This window comes from Prionailurus bengalensis, chromosome A3, assembly GCF_016509475.1.
Source record: "Prionailurus bengalensis isolate Pbe53 chromosome A3, Fcat_Pben_1.1_paternal_pri, whole genome shotgun sequence".
In the NCBI taxonomy this organism is placed as follows: Eukaryota; Metazoa; Chordata; class Mammalia; order Carnivora; family Felidae; genus Prionailurus; species Prionailurus bengalensis.
In genome coordinates, this window is record NC_057354.1 from 139,537,212 (window position 1) to 139,550,550 (window position 13,339).

Sequence of the window (13,339 nt, forward strand, 5' to 3'; positions counted from 1 at the left end):
GGCGTCCGACTTCGGCTCAGGTCACGATCTCGAGGTCCATGAGTTCGAGCCCCGCATCGGGCTCTGGGCTGATGGCTGGGAGCCTGCTTCCGATTTTGTGTCTCCCTCTCTCTCTGCCCCTCCCCCATTCGTGCTCTGTCTCTCTCTGTCTCAAAAATAAATAAAAACGTTAAAAAGAAAAAAAAATAAAACCAGTAAAATAAACGTATTTTTTGTTACCACTCTGAGTGGCTCCAAATGGGATTCCAGTTTAGGGGTGGTTACCAGAGGTCGCCAGAGGTCGTCAGAGGTCACGCACACGCTCAGGGCTGTCACTCATGGTTCCTCCTGCAGCCAGGAGGCTCCCAGGGCCAGTGTGTGGTGCTGAATGTTCTTCAATGCCGAGCGATATGCCATTTAAGCCGTATATTCATAACGAGCCCTTAGCAAAAGCAAGAAGCATAGGGAAAACTGACAGTAAAATACAAGTTAAAATTAGCAAGCAGCAAATTTGCCTCCAAAGTACCCGTACATAGGACTCCTTGTATTTGCCAATCAGTATTTATAATTTTTTAAATATTAAAAAGAAAAACAATATGGACTGGAAATTATATACAAAGTAGCCTTAAAAACTTTTGTTTAATGTTTATTTATTTCTGAGACAGAGAGAGAGCATGGGTGGGGAGGGGCAGAGAGAGAGGGAGACACAGAATCGGAAGCAGGCTCCAGGCTCCGAGCCGTCAGCCCAGAGCCCGACGCGGGGCTCGAACTCACAAACCGTGAGATCATGACCTGAGCCGAAGTTGGATGCTTAACCGACTGAGCCACCCAGGCGCCCCGATACATCACTGATGTAAAGTACATTAACAGTAGATACCCTTGTTAAATGGGAAAGGTCAAATTGTTTTTTCCTTATATTGTGAATGTCAGTAACAGAGTTTAGAAATAATAAAGTTATAAAGAATTTTGTAACACAACCGTTACTAACGTCCTGATCTAAAACTCGATTTTACTTAAAATCACTTATTTACCATATTTCGGTTAAAATGAGGAAGTGATTTGACTATCCGAGAAGGGCAGGCCATCAGCCAAAGCCCAGCCTAGGAGTTGTTCCCCGAAGGCGCGCCCTTCCTCACCCCTGCGCGTGGCACTACCTGATGGTCCTGCAGCGGTGAGCAAGCACCTGTTAGGCTAGTGCGTCTTTGCTGAGTCGTTCACTGTAGCAAACCTGCTCAGCGTGTGTTCTGCGTCTTCCCAGTCCGGTTCAGTCCAGATCAGTCCAGCTCAGTCCAGTGCAGGGCACAGAGCCTGACAGACTGTGGTCCCAGCGCTCAAAGGCGCACAGTGGAGTCAGGATGCTGGGCAGAAGGTCCACAATACAGCTCATGAGATGGCCTACAGCCTCCAAAACTTTCTGGAAAATTCTTTCTGGATAATTCACCACATCTCCAGTGAGAATCATGAACTTCTCAATATTCACCTGAAGAACAATGTTACTTTCTGTGCACTCTGGATATTTTCTTTTTCTTGTTTTTCTTTTTTTTTTTTTAACAACAATGTTTCTGAAAGGTAAAGAGCCTAAGAAGAGAAACTTATTAAGAATTCCAAGAAAGGGACTTTTCAGGAGAAGTGTCACGAACCCACTAAGTGCCCCGATGAGCGGCAGACAAGGTTTCTTTCTTTTTCGGTGTGAGGCACTGGTGGAGGACATATGTGACATGCACAGTGTGCACTTGGCACCCTGAGCAGGAATTAAGTGCCTCCAGCACTGGGCAGTGAGCTGGTGGTTCTAGAAGGCTCTACCCATTTACACTGACTGGAAAACAAGACCGTTCAGGTGACTTCCCGTGGGTGCCCGTGATGTGGATGTTCTTTATTGCATGGGGCAAGATATAGGATGCTTTTGTAAAGAGTCCCCTGGGAACAGAAAGCAATTATTTAGAAGGCCATTTCATGCCCTTTTGGTATTTGGTGCCTGACTCACTGTAAGAAGCCGGGGCTCTAAGTGTGGCCGGTTTCCTACTGACTAAGCCAGGGGGGCCTGTGCTCCGGAGCAGCAGGGAGGCCCCAGAGTTCAGGGACAGCGCGGACCTTCGGCGGACAGCCGGATGGCTGTGCTGCTAAGATTAGGTGAATTCCTGCCACACTTAGACACCAGGTGAGGGGCAACCGTTCATGAGTTTATATGACTTGTGACTAAGCTTATTTTGGTTTCAATTCATATTTCACTCAAAGTTGTCATTTCTATAGTTTTGTTATTTCTGTACGAATTAGTGCTTCCTTCTCTTCATCTGTGGTCACCTTAAATGTCAGGAGAGCACTGGAGAGCCACCTACCACAGTGAAAACACACTCAGGCTTTGTGCGCACGATCCCTGAGCTCCATTGAAACAGCAGACCAACACCTGACCTGCCTTCTCCACAGGAGCTTATGAACATCCCACGATAATAATGTGCTCGAAGGCATTTTACAGAATAGAAATATGACATTATTTACTATTGTTATTTCCAAGTGTTAGAAAAAGAACTTATTTAAAATAATTTTTACCTAGTTTTCGTTTTGTTTTGTTTTTTTAATTCACTCTACATATGTTGGGTACCAGGCACGGTTCTAGACTCTGGGGACATAGAAATAAGCTGGACAGCAAAGTCTCCACCATATGGAGTATAGTTTTCAGTGGAAGAAGACAGAAAATACATGTGTAAAGAAAGAAACATATGATCCATGATGGAAAACTACTTAATTGGACGTCATCAACATTGACACTTTCGCTCTACAACGTTCCCTGTTAGGACAATGAAATGGCAGGCAACAGGTTGGGAAGATATTTGAAAACCACATGTTCAACACAGGACTAGTATCCAGAATATTCAGTGAACTCTCAGAAATTCAACATTTAAAAAAATCCAGTTAGAAAATGGGCAAAAGACACAGACACTCAGACATTTCACCAAGAAGATACACACACGGCAGGTACGCACATGAAAAGATGCTCAGCATCATAGGCCACAAGGCAAATGCAGAGGAGAACCACAGTGAGACCACCACACGCCCATCAGAACAGTGGGAAAAAAGTCGGGACAACAGCAGATTCAATGAGGGGCCGAGAAGCTGGATCCTCACACGTGGATTGTGGGAAGGTAAAATGGTGGAGTCACCATGGAAAAGAGTTGGGCAGTGTCTTTAAAAAATAAAACTAAACATGCTGTTACCATATGGCCCAGCAGTTACACTCTGGGGCGTTAATCCCAAGGAAATGGAAATTTGTAGTCATGCAAAAATCTGCACACGAGCATTTACGGCAGCTGTATTCACAGTAGCCCAAGACCGCGAACAACGCTGATGTCCTTCAGCAGGTGAACAGTGGTTTGTCCACATCGTGGAGCCCCCTCAGCAATAAGGGGGAACCAGATATTGGTACAGAAACACCCTGGCTGAGTCTCCAGACACTGAGGCCGAGGGAAAAAAGCCAGTCTCTAAAGACCACAGACATCCTTGAGATGACAGCAGGACGGAACTGGAGGACGGACGTGTGGCTGCAGGTCGAAGTGGGTGTAGTTACGAACGACGGCACAGGGGACCCTTAGGGGAGGGACGTCCTGTCTTGGCTGCGGGGGGGGGGGGCACATGCTCACACACAGGGAGGGGACACAGTAACGCGGATGATGCACGCGCACACACACGCTGGTGGGTACGAGTACACCTGGGCCGTCCAGCTGAGATCAGCAGAATGAATCAACGTCCCGCTGGTGGTAACGTCTGTACAGTTCTGCAGGATGAGGACAGGGGTAACGAGTATGGGGCATGGCGACATCGTCTGTTCAGCTGCACATGAGTCTGCAAATGTTTCAAAACACGTAAAACAAAGAGAAGCGTGGGGCGCCTGGGTGGCGCAGTCGGTTGAGCGTCCGACTTCGGCTCGGGTCGTGATCTCGCGGTCCGTGGGTTTGAGCCCCGCGTCAGGCTCTGTGCTGACGGCCCAGAGCCTGGAACCTGCTTCCGATTCTGTGTCTCCCTCTCTCTCTGCCCCTCCCCTGCTCGTGCTCGCTCTCTCTCCCTCAAAAAAATAAATAAATAAACAAGTAGTAAAAATTTTTTTAACAAAGAAAATGTACAGTATAATTTCACATAATGACAAATGCCGTAAAGAAAGCCCCACAGGCTCTCATCCGAGCGACAGTGGGTGAGAGGACATTGCCAGCAGAGCTTTGGTTGAGGGCGAAGTGTGGCCGGGAGTCTGAGGCCACCCCTACCTGGCCAGTGTCATGGGTGTCTTCGGCCAAGTTCTCTGCTAAACACCCCACTTAAGAGCTCATCCTGGGGATCCCGTCGTAACTTATCACAAGCAGCAGGTGTGATGCAAAACCGTGAGCGGCAGGAGCCATAGGTGCCTAATCCCCCTACTGTCGCTGCACAGTTGGGAAAAGGTGATGCCTTATAAGGTCGCGTCCCCGAGGGAGTCACTCATCAGTGGGTCCTCTGGGAATTCTCACGTAACGAAAGGTGTGTCGCTCAAAGAACAGTCATGTCACTTCATTTCATTCTTTTTTAACTTCTGTTTTTAAGAAGAAATTTCTGTTTTACATACCAGCTGTCTTCAATCACAATGTTTACATTCATTTAGTAAGAAGCTTCAAGTTCCCTTCGAGGGCATTTAACCTATAAGCCATTCGCCAGTGACTTTTTAATCCACATCTCGTAATGGCCCAGATGAAAACACTGACAGCCCGGGCCTCCCTTTCTTCTGGAAGGAGCGGGTGTCTCTGCCTTGTGCAGCCCCAGCCCCTTCGGGGCTCAGGGCCCAGGACAGGAGCCAGTGGCCCCGTCCGGTGAGGCGGGAAGGACAGATACAGTGACACTTGATGGAGAAAATGTTGAGTGCAAAGTGGAGCTGTGTGGGAAGGGACAAAGCGGGGGTTCACTGCCCTGGGTTCTGAACGTGTTCCTGGAGAATGCAGCACATGCCAAGAGAAACCTGTCATCTTGTCCACAAAACTCCATTTTGTAGACGCTCATCACTTTCATGACAAACCTCCCCCCAACCATTTCTGGACTCCTGTGTGGTCAGAGTTCTCCAGCCACGGCACTGTCCAGGTCTTTCTCCCGTGACCTTCTGTGAACCACAAGGGTTCCCCCAAAACGACAGTACATGCTTAAAGCGATACAGGTGAATTTCTGGCATTCCCAGAAGAGTGGGATATTGTGAAAATCAATTTAATAATGTTTTATTACGATGTGATTTTTTTACATTTTTTAAATTTATTTTTGAGAGAGAGACAGAGCACAAGTGGGGGAGGGGCAGAGAGTGAGGGAGGCACAGAATCCGAAGCAGGCTCCAGGCTCCCAGCTCTCAGCACAGAGCCCGACGCGGGGCTCGAACTCACGAACCGTGAGATCATGACCTGAGCCGAAGTCGGACACCCAACCGACTGAGCCACCCAGACACCCCTGAAAATGTGATTTTTAAACAAAGTGCCAGCAATACATTGGATGGAGTGGCTTTGATCCTAAAAGTCCTTTCCTATTCACACATTTTCAACCGCCTAATTGTTTTGCTTTATGTTGGTTCATTTATAAGATGTATTTAAATTTGTCTATTTGACATTCCTCATTTGGTGAGAAAAAAGCATCATTTTCATAAAACCACTGTACTGAATACTGCCCAGCTCACTCTTAGCCAATTTAGTGAGTAGCATCTCAGAGCGTATTCAGAATAACTGTGCCCACTACATAAATACTGATCATAGAAGGTTGTACATAAGGCCCGTTGTAAACACTATATTTGGGTGTAATTTTATAGCCATAGCAAATAAAAAATTTAAATTATCACTTAAGATTGTATTTTGTTTTTTTAGTTAGCAGAAAGCATGCTCTTGTAAAATCTCCTCTATGGAGAGAACTGCAGGTTTTGTGTGTGTCTTTTGAATGGAGAAGGACAAACATAAGAACCCACGTGACGGGCGCCTGATGAAATGAGCTGTGTGCACGTGGGCAGAAACATTACGTTTGCTTCTGCAATTAGTCTTGAATCGTTCACACTGTCTTAATACTTTCCAGACACAGTCGCAAAACAACTCTCACACGCAGTTTTATAAGACTTTGTTGGGGCACCTGGGTGGTTCAGTCGGTTAAGCGTCCGACTTCGGCTCAGATCATGATCTCAGGGTTTGTGGGTTCGAACCCCTGTGTCAGGCTCTGTGCTGACAGCTCGGAGGCTGGAGCCTGTTTCGGATTCTGTGTCTCCTTCTCTGTGCCCCTCCCCCGCTCATGCTCTGTGTCTCTCTCCCGCTCTCAAAGATAAATAAACATTAAAAAGAAAAAGAATTTGTTTACAGTTTTGTGTAATTTGCACATCACAAACACTAATTTAGTTTTCTAAAGGAACTTTTCTATTATGAATCATTCATCAAGAACTAATCGCTTGTGGGGTGCCTTGTTGGCTCAGTCATTTAAGTGTCTGATTCTTGATTTCAGCTCAGGTCATGATCTCACGGTCATGAGACTGAGCCCGTGTCAGGCTCTGCACTGAGTGTGGAGCCTGCTTAAGATTCTCTCTCTCTCTCTCTCTCTCTCTCTCTCACTATTGCTCTCGCTCTCACTCTCTCTGCCCCTCCCCCATTCACGTTTTTCTCTCTCTCTCTCAAAAAATAAAGTAAAATAAAATGGATTACTCGCTCGTGATAGTAGGTGGTCCCATCCGCTGTCCCCACTCGCGACAAATCCTGTGTCTGCGCACTTGGCCTGGTTACTCTCATCCCTTTCCCTTTAAGTGCGTTATAAACAAGCAAACCTCCCTGATAATTATATCCCTCAGGTAGGATTTTTCTTTCATTATGTATGTCAACCTCATTTCTCTGCCTTTTATTCTCCTCTAGAGTGACTACATCTGGAAGAAGGAAAAAATGTAGTTATCGAATCCAATCAACTGTTTGTGTCTCTGAAATTATCAACCACATCGGGTCAAGAAAGGTTCTGGTCGGTGCCACAGACGTATGGCTGTCCAAGAAGCCACATAAAGGTACCGGTTCTATGTCATACTTTACGATCTACATGGAGCAAAGTGTTTTATATATTTATCTTAAACCATCTTACTTTGAAAAAGCATAAAGATAGGCTTGTAAATGGAGGGGTTTTTTATTTACTAAAGACCGTAATGTCCATTAACTTTAATAAGCAAGCTCCATTTAAAGTCAAAATTTATCATCTATTACTAAACATAGACTCAGAGGGTCTCCTGTTATTCGACTACAACATTAACCCCCAAATAATTTCATAGCCACATTGACGGGTCTGGTCACTCTTTGGCACTTGTACAGAGACTCCTTGGTATAAAGCTTTTTTTGAAATCGGATCTGTATTTCCACTATCTGTTCTATTCGGGGAACACTTTATCTTTAAGTAAAATAAACATGCCTTTAATTAGGGCCTGATCTGCATTGCCCAAGGCCTTTTTTATAGATTCCTGTCAATTGCTGTTGACAAACCTCTCCTCGGTGCCACTGTGGACATTGAGAGCCATGTTCCTGACAAAATTTCAGGTTCTGGCTGAGTTTGCTTTTCAAGGATTTTTTTAAATTGTGGTAAAATGCATATAACATAAATTTACCATTTCATCTGTTTTTAAGTGTGCAGGTCAGTGGCATTAAATACATTTACAAAGCTGTGCAGCCATCAGCACACGTGTGCGCAGAACTTTTTCATATCCCAAACTGAAACCCCGTGTCCGTTAAGCCCTTGCTCCCCAACCTCTCCCCCCAGCCCCTGGCACCCACCATCCACTTTCTGTCTGTGTGAATTTGACTTTTGGAGGGACCTCATACAAGTGGAATTACACAGGATTTGTCTTTTTGTGTCTGGCTTGTTTCACGGAGCACAATGTCTTCAAGCTTCAAGCTCCCTGGGGTAGCGGGTGTCAGAATTTTCTTCCTTTTTAGGGCTGAATCATATTCCATCATACGGACGGACCACAATTTGTTCACCTGTTCGTCCATAGGTGGATACGCAGGTTGTTTCCATCTTTTGACCATTGTGAATAATGCTGCTGAGAACACGCGTGTGCAAATATCTGAGTCCCTCCGCTCTCAGTTTTCCTGGGTCAATACCCATAAGCGGAGTTGCTGGATAATATGGTAGCTCGATTTTTACTTTTTTAAGAAGCCACCCTATTGGTTTCCACAGTGGCTGCGCCATTTTACGTTCCCACCACCAACCCACAGGGTTCCCGTTTCGCCACATCCTTGCCAACACTTGTTATTTTCTGTTTTCCGGGTTGTCTATTTGCTTAAGAAGAGCTATCGGCACGGGTGGAAAGTGGTACTTCAGTGTGGTTTACATTTGCATTTCGCTAATGACCTTTTCCTGTGCTCGGCGGCCATTTGTGTGTCCCTTTTGCGTCATTTCTAAGAAATCATTGCAGACTCCAATATCATAAAGGTTTTCCCTTGCATATTCTTCTAAGGGCTGAGGAGTTTTGACTCTTCTGTTTAGGCTCGGGTCCCATTTTGAGTCAATTTTTGTTGTGCTATAAGCTGGGGATGCAACGTCACTCTTTTGCATGTGGATAGCCTGTTTTCCCGGCACCATTTGTTGAAAAGACTGTCCTCTCCTCACTGAATGATCTTGGCTCCCTTGTCAAACCATTTGACCACATATGGGGGGAGTTTTTCTGGCTCTCTTTCCTATTCTATTTCTATGTGTCGATATTTTTTTACAAGCACCTGATTTGGTTACTGTAGTTTTGTAGTATGTTTTGAAATCAAAAAGTATGAAACCTTGAATTTGTTCTTCGTTTTCAAGATTGTTTGGCTATTTGGGAGTCCCTTTAGATGCCACATGAATTTTAGGATGGACCTATTTCTGCAAAAAATGATATTGGGATTTTGACAGGGATTCCATTGAATCTGTAGATCCCATGGCTAAGTATCTTAATCAGAAAGAAATCGGGGTTTTCATCCTTTTTAGTAGTAGATTTCCATATCCCATTTCAGCATGTACCATTATCTTTAAATATTCTTTTTTCCACTTTGAAAAAAATTCAGATTTTATTACTATTTTTTTGGAGGCTGGTCAGGTGAACCACGAGGATTTACAAAGAACATTAAATACAACATTTAATAAAAAATCTTTGCGGAGGATGAAGATACGGTTCTGTTTAATTTATTAAACCTCCACATTTCACAGGCTTTTTCCCCTTAGCAGTTACTTTGTAGTGGAAAGCCACTAATGTCATGGAATGTTCCACACAATCTGCCATCGAAGGCAAACTTGTCCGGCATTCGAGAGTTCTTTGTTCATAATAAGACCATAAGAGATACAGAAACTTAGATATCATGAGGCATCATCCAAGATGACAGTCACTATTGGCGATGGGAGAAGCACTGGGTTCTTCGGTGTCATTTCCGCACCGCCACACCCCCACCCCGGGGTGGAAGCCTGTAAACCATGAGCCTGAGCCGTATGCTGAACACCAGCCCTGGGCAAGCCCTGAATTCCTCCCAAAGTCCCCAAGTCTAAGTGATCATTCTTCCCATTTTAAAGGCCAGTAAAGGGAAGATTAGTGACTTAAGTATCCATCCTAGGATGACATCATTAAGTGGCCAAGAGGGTACCTGGTCTACAAGGGGAGAGAAGGGAATTTTGTTAAGAAGTCCAGATTTAACATGAATCACTAATTCCAAGTAGCCTTTACACTTCAATGTTTAATCCAAGCCTACTTCCAAGCTGAATAAAAATATTGCCAAGTTAGCATTAGAATAGGATAAGACAAAAAATTACTCCAAGAAAAGGCTTTCTTTCCAACCACGCTTCCCTGGCACAGGTACCAAGGAAGGAACAAGTGTGTGTTAATCCATGTTTTCATCAGTTCCTCATTTCTAACACTGTTGAGTACCCAGTTTGTGCTGGGAATCCCTCTGGTCTCTGGAGGTACAAAAATGAGGGAGGCATGGTCATAGTCCTCAAAGAGTTCAGAAATGGAACCAACATAAGGCGTGGTGAGACCTGTGAGACCAGACCGCACAGTGCTTCCTCAACCATGCATGCACCTGGCTTCCTTCTGCCCTCCAGAGCACCCACCTGCCCTGAACCCTGTGTGGCACTCGGTCACCTCCTGTCGAGTTGACAAGGTCGAGGTGAGGTGATTTACGAGGTCTGGAAGAGATTTTAATTCTGACCAGAGAGCCCAAGGATGTCTTTCTAGAGGAGGTGACCCCAGACCTGGGTCTTCAAAGGTTAGCTCAATAAATGTGCAAATATAGGAGTGGCTTTGCTACATGGTGGAAAAATACAAAACCCAGAGGTGGGATCAAGGCACAGATATGGGTATGGGTCACGTGGTATGCACAGCAACATATTAGGACAAAAGGGCTTCTTCACTCCTGGTGACTTGTGTTTGGTGTTCGTAAAACAAGTCTGCGTGCTGTACGATTTGTGTGGTCCACGAGAGAGGCGATGTGATGTGGTGTATCTCCCTTCCCGTTCAGAGGGAGGGTATAGAGTGGTCCACTCTAAGGATATGCCTTCTTGCTCTCAATCCTAGAGACTGACCACTGCTGTCTGTCATCTGCCCACCACTCTTCCCACCTCTAGCACCCAACATTATTGTACTCAACCGAGCAGATTCTAGTTTAACGAGCAGCTGTACAGCTCTTTGAACTACAGGTTCTCAGGATTATTCTTTTGTTGATCCTACTCTTTGTCGGAAAAACTCAGGTGGAAAGACCCTGGGACCAACCGCCCTTGCTAAGCAGAGGCTATCCTTCCTTACCTGTGATTCCGCCACTGCCCTTCCATGCGCCATATCTCCTGTCCCGGCAGCTAGCTTCCTTTAGCATCCCCAGTGAAGAAGGACTTTGGGGCTTGCTCCTATGGGAAAAATGAAAGTGCCATAGAACAAGATTTAGATTTAGGGCAATTTTTTTGTCCTACTGTGTCCCAATTAGCCACTGTGATTGCTGAGCCATGAACACCTGTGGCGTCTCTGCAGCTGGCACTCTAGGAAATCCAATTTCCTCTGAACTAGACCCAAAGAGAAAATCACACCCTGCATCCAATTTCCATGCTAAAGACTTTACTTAAAATAAAATCAATATCTGTTTCCCAAAAAACGTCGTGAATTGTGTTCTGAATGGCGACTATTTTAAAGAAAAGTGTATTGTGTATCCAGAAGGAAGAATCTGCTGAAATAGTTCAAACTTTATAAATCTGTGTTCTTTGACCCATTGAAACGAATTTATTTAAAACAACTGACAAATACCATTAGGCTTCATCCTAGCACTGCCAATAACCATTTGTATGCCTTTGGGCAGATCACATCAAATCTTTCTTTTTCTGTGAAATAAGGATAAAGGGTTAAATCAAATGAGTTGGATTACATGAAAGTAATGTAAACTACCAGTGATGATAACTGTAGCTAAATATATATGAAGTCTCCAGTATGTACCGAGTGCTACTCAACGTGGGCCATTTTAGTCCTCAAAGGACCCTACAGAGTTGTTACCGTTCTTATCCATATTCTTGCCCGTGATTTATATCAGAAGAAACTACTGTGCAGAGACGTTAAATAACTTCTGCAGTTAGTAAGTGGCACAGATGGAATTCAGACCTGGGTAGGTATTTAACTTCCCCACCAACATTCTTCACTGGGGCCTGTCTCTGTCCTGTCTCCAAAGCCTAGGCAGATATTACACACTGCCATTCTGGTGTCTATCCCACATCCAGGCACAATGTGTTATGTGTATACACATCGCACCCTGTGTGTATGCACACACGCCAAGAATTTGCAAAACTGCCGTGAGTTGCTACTCGATCACCCTGTCGTGCCTCACGGTAGGACGTGGCTAATATGACTTCAGTTCACCGCTGTCAGACATGCTTCCCCAGAAAACAACCACAAAATCTGAGTCATGCTTCATCAGGGATCAGCTCTAACTCATGACACGGTGCCTTCCAACTGTTTTCACGACAATTCATGCACATCGCTTAAATAATTCTCGTGACTTTCGTTACTCCCCATTTTAACAGTATTTGTTAAATGTGATGCTACGAGATCTTGTGGATAGTAAAAACTAAACGAAGGTGCTTGAGCTTTGGTTTTTCTGGAATTTAGCTCAGGAACGAGTAGAAATACGCATTTTTCATCATTGGTATCAAAGCCGTGGACCACCACTCTCTTGGAAAGTAGGATACAAACTGCTGACACCTGCTTTCCTTCCCCCGCAGTGTGACAGAAACTGCAAATCATGAGGTTTCTTTCTTCCCAACAGAGAACAATCACCTTCAGTCAGTGGGCGTTTTGATTGAAGCAAGGTTGGGAAGTAGGCAAGGTCATGTGGGACCGTAGATCACTGAGGGACTCAGATCTAGGGGCAGGCATCTATCACAAAGGGCTTCAGTCAGCCCGGGTCCACCTGGCAGGCGGGGGGAGCGATCACCAGAGAGGAGCTCTCTTTGCGCTGGAGGGCCCAGGCCGTGAGGGGAGGTCAGCCGCGGGGCCACCTTCCATGAACTCCTTGTTCACTGTGTGTGACGAGATTGGGGGGTCCCAGCAATGCCTTCACGCCCCACAGGTCCACGGACACCTTGGGACGACTTGGGTTTCCCGCACACGAGCATCAGAGATGGAGAACGCTTTCCTGCTTTCTACCCTGGGAGTGAACTAGGTGCCTTCCAAGCCCAGAGATGCCGGGAGAGAGCACAGCGTTCACATCAGCGACGCCGCTGGGGCTGCTGCAGGTCCTGACCTCTCAAACCATTCTACGAGCTTGGGGGAATGAGGGAAACACTAGTGGAGTGTGCTGACACTGTCTGTGCTCACCGGTACCAACTGTTTGGAACATCAGGCTGTATATCACAAAATTCTCAAAAAAAAAAAAAAAACCCAAAAACAGAAACACCACGAGAGCAGGTGCTGCGCGTACAGTATTCAGACCCGTGTTGTGGCCTGTGCCTTGCGGGAGCTTCCGGTCCAGGGTCCGACACACTGCACGGTGTCCCCAGGAGGCCCCACACCTCACTGCAGGGACGTTCGCAAATACCCGTGGAGACAGAAACCGCAATGATCTGCTAACACTCTGCGTCTCATAAGCAGTGTGTGCCCTGGCACCTTGGTGGGCGATTTTGTTCTGGTGCTTTAAGACTGACTTTGGTTCCTATTTTATATCTCTTCCTTAATAATACTTGATGTCCTTCCCTTGGCCTTAATTTTTGTGTGACAAAAAGATGGTGTGCCGTCTTAGTTATAAAGATCTGCCGTTAGTGTGTCTGGAGAAGCACATTCCGCCTAAGTAACGAGGGGCACCTTCCAGTGACGCTTCTCATAATTAAACCTCTTGTCTGCTAATGTCAACAGCTCCTTCTGTGT

At 45.6% G+C, this 13,339-nt stretch overlaps 1 protein-coding gene across 14 annotated transcripts in view; it reads left to right on the plus strand.

The window, feature by feature from the left end:
- Positions 1 to 13,339, plus strand: part of MYT1L (myelin transcription factor 1 like) — a 424,454-nt gene that overhangs the window by 223,567 nt on the left and 187,548 nt on the right. For all 14 annotated transcript variants that reach the window (XM_043604655.1, XM_043604656.1, XM_043604642.1 and 11 more), the window contains exon 4: positions 6,855 to 6,997. The gene's annotated coding sequence lies outside the window, so the exon portion shown is untranslated. The remainder of the gene's footprint in view (positions 1 to 6,854; positions 6,998 to 13,339) is intronic.